Below are 14021 nucleotides of genomic sequence, written 5' to 3'. Positions count from 1 at the left end.
GTCGGTCTGAGAGATTCGATTCATCTCAAATTCTTTTCTCCGGGACTCGATCGGGATTCGAGGAGGATCGAAGCGTTTTCTCCTTAGAAAGGAAGCGTCACTAGCGTCACGCCGATTGGTTTATCGTGTGACGTGTTGCAAGGGTTTGCGATTGAGCATGTTGCAGCAGGCGAAGGAAATTATATGACGGATATTTCTAGATATGCCGAGATTCGGATTTTCGCAAATAACAATCACTTTTTTTCGCATTAGCGCTAAAGCTTGATTTATCATTATCATTCTCACAGTCACTATTATAGCTCATCAGGAACATCAAAAACTCATACAGATACTCATCGTACTAATACTATTATATTAATAATAATAATGATAATAATAATAATGATAATGATAATGATAATAATAATAATAATAATAATAATAATAATAATAATAATAATAATAATAATAATAATAATAATAATAATAATAATAATGATAATAATAATAATAATAATAATAATGATAATAATAATAATAATGGTCCCCCGTGGTCTAGAAATACCGGGGTAACGTCCGGCGGGGAATAACCCTGTTTCACGGGCAGGCGAAGCGCTCTTGAGCCTTGGTTGGCAATCGCCTGGGGATGGTATCTCGATAAAAATACCGGTGGTTGTGTAACCCAAAAATCACTAAGCTTCTTATGAATGAAATGTCCAATCAAAGTATTGAGAATAACGGTGTGAATGGGACTGGAACCCTAGGTGAAGGGCCCACGACCGGCAGGGGTTTCTCGGCACAGCAGCGAGAACCCGGTCGACATCCTGCTACTGCTAGGAAGTAATGGAGTAAAGAAATCAACAAAGTCAGAATGGAATGCTTCTATAGAAGTAATCCTTTTGATGAGAACGGTAAACCCATCAAAGGGTACAGACAACGCATGCTTAGAGAATGGAGGGAAAGAGGAATGTTTGAAACAACGGAGCAGCGAATATGTGATCAAGCAAGAACAATAAGGAAAAGTGGATGGTTGACAGAACTTGAGTTGGAGGAAATAAAAAGAATGGTGGATACTGAAATTTTAGGAAATGGAGAAGAACTGCTACAGGTAGATGAAGAAGAAAAAAATAATGAAGGGTACGATGCAATTGAGGAGGCAAGAAATGGGGAGGAGCCAAGGCACGAAGTGGTTGAAAATGATGTAGAAACAGAGGAGAGATTGACAGAAGCAAGAGATGAAACAAAAGATAATGTGGAAAGGCTAAAAGTGATACTAGTAGAAGGAAAGAGAAGTGATGGAACCATGTTCAAAAAGTTGGATAGAAACGTTCTCAAAATTCAGGTTGACAAAGTAAATGAAGCAATAAAGTACATGAAGTGCAGGAAGATAGCAGAAACAAACAATCTGATCATAGCTGGAAGTGTATGGGTTGCAGAGAAATTTGGGTTGAAAACAGGTGCTCAACAGAAACGAAATGAACCGAGGTGGAAACGGAGAATAAAGGGTGATGTAAGGAAATTGAGACATGATGTTAATTTGCTGGAAAGGGGATAAAAACTGCCATAGAAGAATTAAAACAAAGAATGGCGGCAAAAAGTGAAAAACTGAAGAGATATGAAGACATAATTGAACAGTTTAGGCAAAATAGGATGTTTGGTTTGAATCAGAAAAAGTTATATGACGAACTTAACAAAAGTTCTATTTTTTCAAACGAGATACCGAATGCAGAAGACTGTACAAAATTTTGGGGCGACATTAGGAGTGTGGAGAAGGAGCACAATAGAACTGCTGTATGGCTGAAAGAGTTGAAGAAAGAAACAGATCGTGATACGAAACACACGTAAGACACGGTGAAAATTAGCACAGAGAAGTTAAAAAGCAAAGTAGGAAACTTCCGAATTGGAAAGCACCAGGACCAGATGGAGTACAGGGATATTGACTAAAACACTTTATCGCTCTTCATGAAAAAATCGCATCCCAACTTGATGGTATGTTAACAGAAGAGGAGGTCCTTCAATGGACAACACATGGTCGAACAGTGCTATGTCAAAAAGATCCACAGAAAGGCACAGCAGTTGATAATTATCGACCTATTACCTGCCTTTCATTAATGTGGAAACTTTTGACGGGCATTGTAGCAGATGAAATGTACCATTATCTAGAACAGAGCAATATATTACCGGATGGACAGAAAGGATGTAGGCGTAGAAGTAGGGGCACCAAAGATCAACTGCTCATAGACAGAACCATACTCAGAGATTGTAAGGAAAGGCTTACGAATCTGTCCATGTCTTGGAAAGATTACCGAAAAGCCTATGATCTGGTCCCGCATAGTTGGATAAGCGAATGTATGGAGATGTTTGGAATAGCGGAGAATGTAAGGAACTTTCTTGGAAGAAGCATGAAACAGTGGAAGGTATCACTAACACCAACGGGGAGGATCTTGGAGAGGGTTTTTGTGAGGAGGGGGATTTTCCAGGGAGATAGTCTATCGCCACTAATACTTGTCCTTAGTATAATACCATTGTCACTGATATTACGGAAAGTGACAGCGGCTTATGAATGGGGAAAGACTGAATACAAGGTCAACCATTTATTGTTTATGGACGACCTGAAGCTATACGCCAAGACTGAAGATCAGATGAGTGTGCTAGTTAGAACCGTTCACATGTTCAGCAATGATATTAGTATGGAATATGGGATGAAAAAGTGAGGCGTTTTGACATTGAAACGAGGAAAGATTGTTAGAAGTGAAGTAATTAAGCTAGCTGATGGACAAATAATGAAAGAGGTTCAGGAGGAAGGTTACACTTATCTAGGTATTGTGGAATTAGATAAAATGAAAGAAGCTGAAATGAAAGATACAATTGGAAAGGAATACAAAAGAAGGTTAAGGCTGGTACTGAAATCAAAGTTGAATGGGAAAAATAAGGTTTCAGCGATCAACACATGGGCAGTGGCCATATTCCGGTATGGATCGGGAATAATACAATGAGAAAACGAGCTTAAAGATTTAGACAGACAAACAAGGAAGGCAATGACAATGTATGGAGCATTCCATCCGAAGAGTGATGTTGACAGGCTGTATGTGAAAAGAAGAGATGGGGGAAGAGGTCTTATAAATATAGAACGATGTGTCAAAGATGAGGAGAGTAGTTTGAAAGTGTACGTGTCCAAGTCTAAAGAGAAACTGTTAAAGGGTGTAGCAAAATTTAAGGAATTAAATCCAAGAGAACTGGAGGAGGTTAGAGATCTTAAGACAAGAACTGAAAACGAAGCGAAAGATAGGTAGACTGGAAAGAGAATGCATGGACAGTTCGTCAGAGACTTAACAGATGATGTAGACCAGGAGAAGACTTGGAGATGGTTGTTAAAATGCGATTTGAAGGTTGGTACAGAAGCCTTGATTTGTGCCGCACAAGAACAATCGATCAGGACAAATTATGTGAAGTATCACATTGATAAAACGGCTGAAAGCCCCCTGTGTCGATTGTGTGGCCAAGCAGGGTAAAGTATTCAACACATTGTAAGTGCATGTGGGAAGTTAGACCAAAAGGAGTACAAGAGGCGTCATGATAATGTAGCGAGAAAGATCCATTGGCATATATGCAAGAAAAGAGGACTGGAATGCAGTGAGAAATGGTATGAGCATGCCCCTGAAGGAGTTGTGGAGAGTGATGATGTAAAGTTGTTATGGAATGCAAATATCCAGTGTGATAATGTGATAGAGGCAAGAAGGCCAGATTTAGTCTTGGTAGAAAAGAAGTAACATACGGTAGTTATCATTGACATAACAGTACCTGCGGATGCGAACGTGGCAGAAAAGGAGAAGAAAAAAGGAGAAAAGTATCAAGATCTGAAAAGAGAAATAAAAAGACTTTGGAAACTGAAGAAAGTAGAAGTTGTCCCTGTTGCTATTGGAGCTCTGGGATCTGTGACCAAAGGATTTGAGAAGTGGGTTGAAAAGCTTGGGATTCACTGCAACTTAGGAGTACTTCAAAAGACTGCGTTGTTGGGAACTGCCAGGATTTTGCGGTAAGTCCTGGAGATTTGAGAAAGTAAATGCTGGTAGGCCATGGTCATTTGTTATGGCCCGCCTATCAGCATAGAACCCGGCAACAATAACAGCCAGACACAGAGTGTGAAAAAAAAAATAATGGTGATAATAATAATAATAATAATAATAATAATAAAATAATAGTAATAACAATAATTATCATCATTATAATTATTATTATTATTATTATTATTATTATTATTATTATTATTATTTGCATTACTATTATTATCACAATAATAATAATAAAAATATCAATGATAATAATAATTATAATAATGACCCTTCTAATGATAATAATAATAATAATGGTGATAATAATAATAATATTAATAATAATAATAATAATAATAATAATAATGGTAATGGTAATATCATTTATATCTCCAATATTATTATTATTATTACTATAATTATTACAATAATAATGATGAAAATAATAGTGAATAATAATAATAATGATCCTTCTAATGATAATGATAATAATAATAATAATAATAATAATAATAATAATATTAATAATATTAATAATGACGGTAATAATAATAAAGATCATGATAATAATAATGATAATAATAATAATAATAATAATAAAAACGATCATCATCATTATTATTATCATTATTATTGTCATAATTATTATAATTATTATTATTATTATTATTATTATATTCATAAAACTAATAAAGATGATGGTGGTGATAATAATAATAATAATAATATTAATAATTATAATAATGGTGGTGATAATCACGATAAGGATAATAATAATGTTGATAATAATAATAATAATGATAATGAAAATGCTGATAATGATAATAATGATGGAAATCATAATAATGACGATTATTATTATTATTATTATTATTATTATTATTATCATCATCATTACTGTTATTATTATTATTATTACTATAATAATAATAATAATAATAATAATAATAATAATAATAATGATAATAATAATAATAATAAAGCTGATAATAATAATAATAACAATAATAATAATGATAGTGATAATGATAATAATAGTAATAATAATAATAATAGTGATAATAATAATATTAATAGAAAAGATAACAAAAATAAAAATGATGGTGATAATAATAATGATAATAATAGTAATAATAATAATAATAATGGTGATAATAATAATAATAATAATAATAATAATAATAATAATAATAATAATAATAATGATGATAATTATAATAACAAAAATAATAATGGTGATAATAATACTAATGATAATAATAATGATGATGATCATTATTATCATTATTATTATTATAATTATTGTTCTAATAATAATAATAATGGTAATAATAATAATAATAATAATAATAATAATAATAATAATAATGGTGATAATAATAATAATGATAATAATAATATTGATAATAATGATATTATTATTATCATTATTATTATTATTATAATACTGATTATCATTATATTAGTAATAATAACAAAAACAATAATAATAATAATAATGGTGATAATAATAATAATGATAATAATGATCATCATTATTATTATTACTATTATTATTATAAAATAATGATAATTATGATAATAATGATAATAATAATAATGGTGATAATAATAATAATAATTATGATGGTGATAATAACAAAAATAATAATAATGATGGTGATAATAATAATAATAATAATAATGATGATAATAATAATAATAATAATGATAATAATAATAATAATAATAATAATAATGGTGATAATAATAACATAAATAATAATGAGATAATAATAATAATGTTGGTGATGATTATAAAAATAATGATATTAATGATGATGATAATAATAATGATGATAATAATAATAATGATAATGATGATAATAATGGTGATAATAATAATAGTGATGGTGCTGATAATAATAATAATAATAATAATAATAATAATAATAATAATCATTATTATCATTTTTATTATTGTTATTATTTTTATTATCACTAATATTATAATAATAATAATAATAATAATAATAATGATAATAATGGTAATAATAATAATAAAAATAGTTATGATAAAAATAATAATAATAATATTGATGCTGGTAATAGTAATAATAGTGATAATATGGATAATAATAATAATAATTGTGATAAAAATAGTGATGATGATGATAATAATAATTATGATAATAATCATTTCTATTATTATTATCATTATCATTATAATTATAATTATAATAATTATAATGATATTAATAAAGATAATGGTGATAATAAAAATATTGATAAAAAATAGTGATAATAACAATAAAAAAAATTATAATGATGATCACAATTGTTATTACTATTATTATTATTATTATTATTATAGAAATAATAATAATAATAATAATGATGGCGATAATGATACTAATAATAATAATAATAATAATAATAATAATAATAATAATAATATTAATAATCATTATTTGTATTATTAGTATTATAATAATAATAATTCTTATTATTATTATTAAAATATCACTATTATTATAATAATGATGATAATAATAATAATAATAATAGTCATAATAATAATATTATTAATAATAATACAAATTATCATTATCATTATTATTATTATTATTATTATTATAAAAATAATAAAAATGATAATAAAAATAACAATAATGATAATAACGATTATTATTTTAGTTATCATAGTAATGAAAACAATAATAATAATAATAATGATAATAATAATAATAATAATAAAAATAATAATGATGATCATTATTATTATTATCATTATTATTATTATTATTATTATTATAATACCAATAATAGTGATGGTGATAATAATAAAAATGACAATAATAATATCAGTGAAACAAACAAAAAATAATAATAATGGTGATAATGATAATAATAATAAAAATAATGATATTAATGAAACAAAAAAATAATAATGATGATAATAATAGTTATAATAATAATATTAACAATAGTGATAATAATAATAATTGTAATAGTAATTATAATCATCATCATTATTATTATTATTACAATAATAATAAAAATAATAATAACAATAATCATGATCATTATTATTAATTTTATTATTATTATGATAATAATAATAATAAGGATGATCATTATTATCATTATTATTATTATTAATACTATTTTGATCCTAATAATAATAATGAGGATATAAAAATTAGTATTATCATTATAATAATGATAAAAATAATAATAATAATAATGGTGATAATGATAATAATACTAATAATAGTGAAAATAACAAAACTACTACTAATGATAATGGTTATAATAATAATAATAATAACAACACTAATAATAATGAGGATAAAAAAACAACAAAAATAACAATGATGGTGATAATAATAATAATAATAATAATAATAATAATAATAATAATAATAATAATAAAAATTAAAATAATGATGGTGATAATAATAATAGTAATAATAAAATAATAATAATAATGATTGTGATAATAATCAAAATGATAATAATAATAATAATACTAATACTAATAATGGTGATAATAATAATAATAACAATAATAATAATGATGGTGATAGTAATAATAATATTTATGGTCATGATCATAGTGTTAATAATGAAAAAAATATTAATAATAATGATAATAATAATAATAAAAATAGTGGTGATAATAATAACAATTATAATGATAAAAATAATGATAATAATGATGGTGGTAATAATAATAATGAAAAAAATAATGATGATGATGATAATAATAATAATAATAATAATAATAATAATAATGGTGATGATAATATTGATGATAATAATAATAATAATAATAATAATAATAATAAAAATCATCATTATTGTTATTATTATCATTATTATTATAATGAAGATAATAATATTAATAATGATCATCATAATTATTATTATTATCATAATGATTACAATAGCATTAATACTACTACTAATAATAATAATGATGGTGATAATAATAATAATGATAATAATGGAGATAATAATAATAATGATGGTAATAATAATAATAATGAAGGTGATAATAATAATATTGATGATAATATGATAAATAATAATAATTATGATAAACATCATTATTATTATTATTATTATTATTATTATTATTATTATTATTATTATTAGGATAATCATAATGATGATCATTATAATAATGATGATCATTATAATAATGATGATCATTATAATAATAATGATAATAGTAATAATAATGATAATAAAAAAAATTATGGTAATAATAATGATAATGATAATGACGATAATCATTATTATTATCATTATTATTATTATAATTATTATTATTATGATAATGATAAAAATAACAACAATAATCATAATGACAATAATAATAAAAACAGTAATGACAATAATGATAACAATATTAATAATAATAATAATAATAATAATAATAATATTAATGATAATAGTGATGGTGATAATAAAAATAATAATAATGATGGTCACCATAAGAAAAACAAAATTAATGGGGATAATAACAATAAAATAATAGTGATAGTGATAAAGATAATAATGATATTGATAGTGATAGTAATAAAAATAATAATATTGATGGAGATCTTAATAAAAATAATAATAAAGGTGATAATAATAGTAATAATATTAATAACAACAATAATGGTGGAAATAATGATAATGATGATAATAATGATTGTGATAATAAAAATTATTGTGATAATAATAATAGTGATAATAATAATAATAATAATAGTGATTATAATAATATTAATGATGATAATGATAATAATAATAATTATTATGATAATAATAATAATGATAATCATTATTAGCGTTATTATCACTATTATTATCAATGTCCTTATCATTATTATAATAATGCAAATAATAATAATAATAATAATAATGGCTATAATAATAATAATAATAATAAAGATGGTGATAATATTAAATTTTATAACAATAATGGTGATGATGATAAAAATAATAATAAAAATGATGATAATAAAAGTAATATTCATATTTATATTATTTATAATAATAATAATCGTGATAATAATAAGGATGATGATAATAATAATAATAATAATAATAATGAAAATAATAATAATAATTATTATTATTATTATTATTACTATTATAATTTTAATAATAATAATAAAAATGATGATGTTAATAATAATAATAATAATAGTAGTAATAATAACAATCATCGTAATTATTATTATTATAACAAAAGAAATAATAATAATGATGATTATTATTATTATATAATGACGGTGATATTAATAATAATAATAATAATAACAATAAAAATAATAACAATAATAGTAATCCTTGTTATTATTATAATTATTATAATAATAAAAATGATAACAATAATAATAATGATCATTATTATTATTTTTTTATTATTGTGATTATAATAATAATTATTATTAATATTATTATTTTCAGAATAATAATAATGAATATTATTATTAGTATTATTATACCAATAATAATGATAATAATAATAATGATGATGGTGATAATAATAATAATATTATTAATAATAGTCATAATAGTAATAATGATAATAAAAATAATGGTGATTATAATAATAATAATAATAATAATAATAATAATAATAATAATGGTGATATTAATTAAAATAATAATAAAAAAAAGTTAATGATGGTGATAATAATTATAATAATAGTATTAATAATAATAACAATAATTATAATAATAATGATAATAATAATGATAATCATAATGTCGGTGATAATAATGATAATAATATTAATAATAATAATAATAATAATAATAATAATAATGGGGATAATAAATATAATATAAATAATAATGATGATTATAATAATAATAACAATTATGGTGATAATAATATAATAGTATTAATAATAATAATAATAATAATAATAATAATAATAATAATAATAATAATGATAATGTTGATATTCATAAATATAACAAAATTTATAGTGATGGTGATTATAATAATAATAATGAAAATAATAATGATATCAATAAAAATGATAATGGTGATAATAATAATAATGATAATAATAATAATAATAATATACTAATGATAATAAAAATACTCTCAATAATTCAAATAATAATGATGGTGATGATAAGAATAATAATGATAATGGTGATAATAATAATAATAATAATAGTAGAAAAGTTAATAAAAATAATAATGACAGTAATAATAATGATATTAACAACAATAATAGTAATAACAATGATGGTGATAATAATAATGATAATAATATTATTAATAATAATGGAGATAATTATAATAATAACAAAAATGATAATTATAATAATAATGGTAGTAAAAATAATAATAATATTATAATAATAATGATAATAATAATGGTGATAACAATAATAATATTAGAAATAATAATAATAATAATAATAGTGATGGTGATAATATTAATAATAATAATGCTAATCATTATTATTATTATTATTATCAAAATAATAATAATAATAAAGATGATAAGTATTGTTATTATTATTATGGCATTTAAAATAATAATAATGATAATAATAATAAAAATAATAATCATGGTTATTCTAATTATGATAATAATAATAATAATATTTAAAAATATATAATTATAATAATAGTAATAATAATAATAATGGTAATAATAAAAAAATGAAATGAAAATAATAATATTACCAAAAATAATAATAATGATGTTGATAATAACAATAGTAGTAATTATAATAATGATGGTGTTACAAATTATAATAATAATAATGATAATAATTATGCTGATAAAGATAATAAAAAATAATAATAATATTAATGATGGTGATAATAATGAAAATAATAATAATAATATTGAGGGTGATAATAATAATAATAATAATAATAATAGTAATAATAATAATAATGGTGATAATAATATTAATAACAATAATAATAATAATCGTGATAACAATTATAATAATGACTTTAATAATGATAATAATAATAATAATAATAATTTTGCTAATACTTATAATAATGATAATGATAATAATAATGGTGATAATAATAATGATAATAAATATAATAATAAAAATGATGACGATAATTATAACAATAATGATAATAATGATGTTCATAATAATAATGATGATGGTGATGATAAAAAATATAATAATAATAATAATAATAATAATAATGATAATAAAAATAATAATAATGATAATAATATTACAAATATGAATGATAAAAATATTGACGATAATAAAAATAATTATAACAAAATTAAAAATAGTGGTGATCATAAAAACAATAATAATAAAAATGGTAATTAAAAAAATAATAATAACAATAATAACCATGATAATAATAATAATGACAATAATGATAGTGATGATAATAACAATAATAATAAAAATGATAATGATAATAATAATAATATTATTGATGGTGATGATAATTATAAAAATGAAAATAATAATAATAATGATGGTGAGAATAATAATTATAATGATAATTATAATAATAATAATAATATTAATAATAATGGTGATAATAATAATAATAATGAGGATGATAATAATAATGGAGATAATATTAATAATATTGTAGATAATAATGATGGTGATGATAAATATAACAAAAATAATGATGCTGATAATAATATTGATAATAATAATAATAATAATAATAATAATAATAATAATGGTGATAGTAATGATAATAATAATAATAATAGTAATAGTAATAAAAATAAAGGTGAAAATGATAATAATAATTATAATGATAATAATAATGTCGAGAATAATAATAATAACAATAGTGATAATAATAATAATAACAATAATATTAATGGTGATAGTAATGATACTAATACTACTACTAATAATAATAATAATAATGATGATAATAATAATAATAATTGTAATAATAATAATAATGGTGATAATAATAATAATAATAAAAATAGTGATAATAATAATAATAACAATAATGAAAATGGCATTAATAATAATAATAATAATAATAATAATAGACATGATAATGATGATGAAAATAATGATAATAATGATAATAATAATAATGATGGTGATAATAATGATAATAATGATGATAATAATAATGATGATAATAACAGCAATGGCTATATCATTGATAATAATAATAATGGTTATTATAAAAATAATAATAATAATGATGATAATAACAATACTACTTCTAATAATAATGATGATAATACTAATGAAGATAATGGTACTAATACTACTTCTAATAATAATGGTGATAATACTACTACTAAACATAATTGTAATAATAATAATAATAATAATAATAATAATGATAATAATAATAATAATAATAATGGTGATAATGATAATAATAATGATGATGGTGATAATAATAATTATAATAATAATTATTATGATAATGATAATGTTGATTAAAACAGTAATAATAAAAATAATAGTAATAATAGTTATAACAATAATAATAATAATGATAATGATAACCCTGATAATAATAATAAAAGTAATAATGATAATGATGGTGATAATGATAAAAATAATAATGAAAATAATAATAGCAATAATGTAGATAATAATAAAAATAATATTAATAATAATAATATTAATATAAATAATAATAATGATGGTGATAAAAAGTATAATTAAAATAATAATGATAAGAGTTATATCAATGGTAATAAAATTATGATAATAATTATAATAATAATAATGGTGATAGAAATAATAATAACAATGATAATAATGATAATAACAATAATAATAATGATGGTGATAATAATAAAAAAATTATAATACAATAATAATAACGATGGTGATAAAGATGATAATAATAGTAATAATAATATTGATGGTGAGACAAAAATAATGATAATATTAATAACAATAAAAATATACAAAATCATGGTGATAATGATAATTGTAATGATAATAATACTGATGATAATAATAACAATAATGATAATAATAATGATAGTGACAATAATAATGATAATATTGATAATTATAATGGTAAAAATAAAGCTAATAATAATAATAATGGTCATAATGATAATAATAATAATAATAAAAATAGCAGTTATGGTCATAATAATAAGTAAAATAATAGTAAAAATAATAATGGTCATAATAATAATAGTAATGGTGACAATAATAATAGTGATAGTGATTATACATATAATAAGAAGAATTATAATAATGAAGTTGATTATAATAATAATAATAATAACAATGATAATAATAATAAAGAGAATGATATTCATAACAATAATAATATTAATAATGCTGGTATTAATAATAAAAATAGTAATTATAATATGGTGATGGTGATAATCATTATAGTAATTTTAATAATAATAATATTAATAATAATAATGATGGTGATGATAAGATTAATAAAAGTAATGAAAATAATAATAATAATAATAATAATAATAATAATAATAATAATAATGGTGGTATTAATAATAATGAAAATATTAATACTACTACTAATAATAATAATGTTGATAATAACAATAATAAAACTAATTATGGTGATAATGATTATTAATATAATAATAATGGTAATAATAATAATGATAATATTAATTATAATGGTGACAATTAGAATAATGATAATAGTGATAATAACATTAAAGTAATAATAACAATAATAATGATGGTGATAATGATAATAATAATAATAATAATAATAATAATGTTGATGAAAATAATATTTATAATAATGGTAATAACAATAATAATAATGATAATAATAATAATGATAATATTAATGATGGTGATAATAATAATAATGATAGGAATAATTAATGATGGTGTTAATAATAATAATAAAATAAAAAGAATAATAATAACTTTGATGATAACAATAATAACAATTATAATAATAATAATAAAAATATCAATGATCATAATGATGGTGATGATATGAATAATAATAATAATACTGAGGGTGATAATAATAATAATAATGAAATAATA

This window comes from Penaeus chinensis, chromosome 27, assembly GCF_019202785.1.
Source record: "Penaeus chinensis breed Huanghai No. 1 chromosome 27, ASM1920278v2, whole genome shotgun sequence".
NCBI lineage: Eukaryota > Metazoa > Arthropoda > Malacostraca > Decapoda > Penaeidae > Penaeus > Penaeus chinensis.
This window is presented reverse-complemented; position numbering follows the sequence as displayed.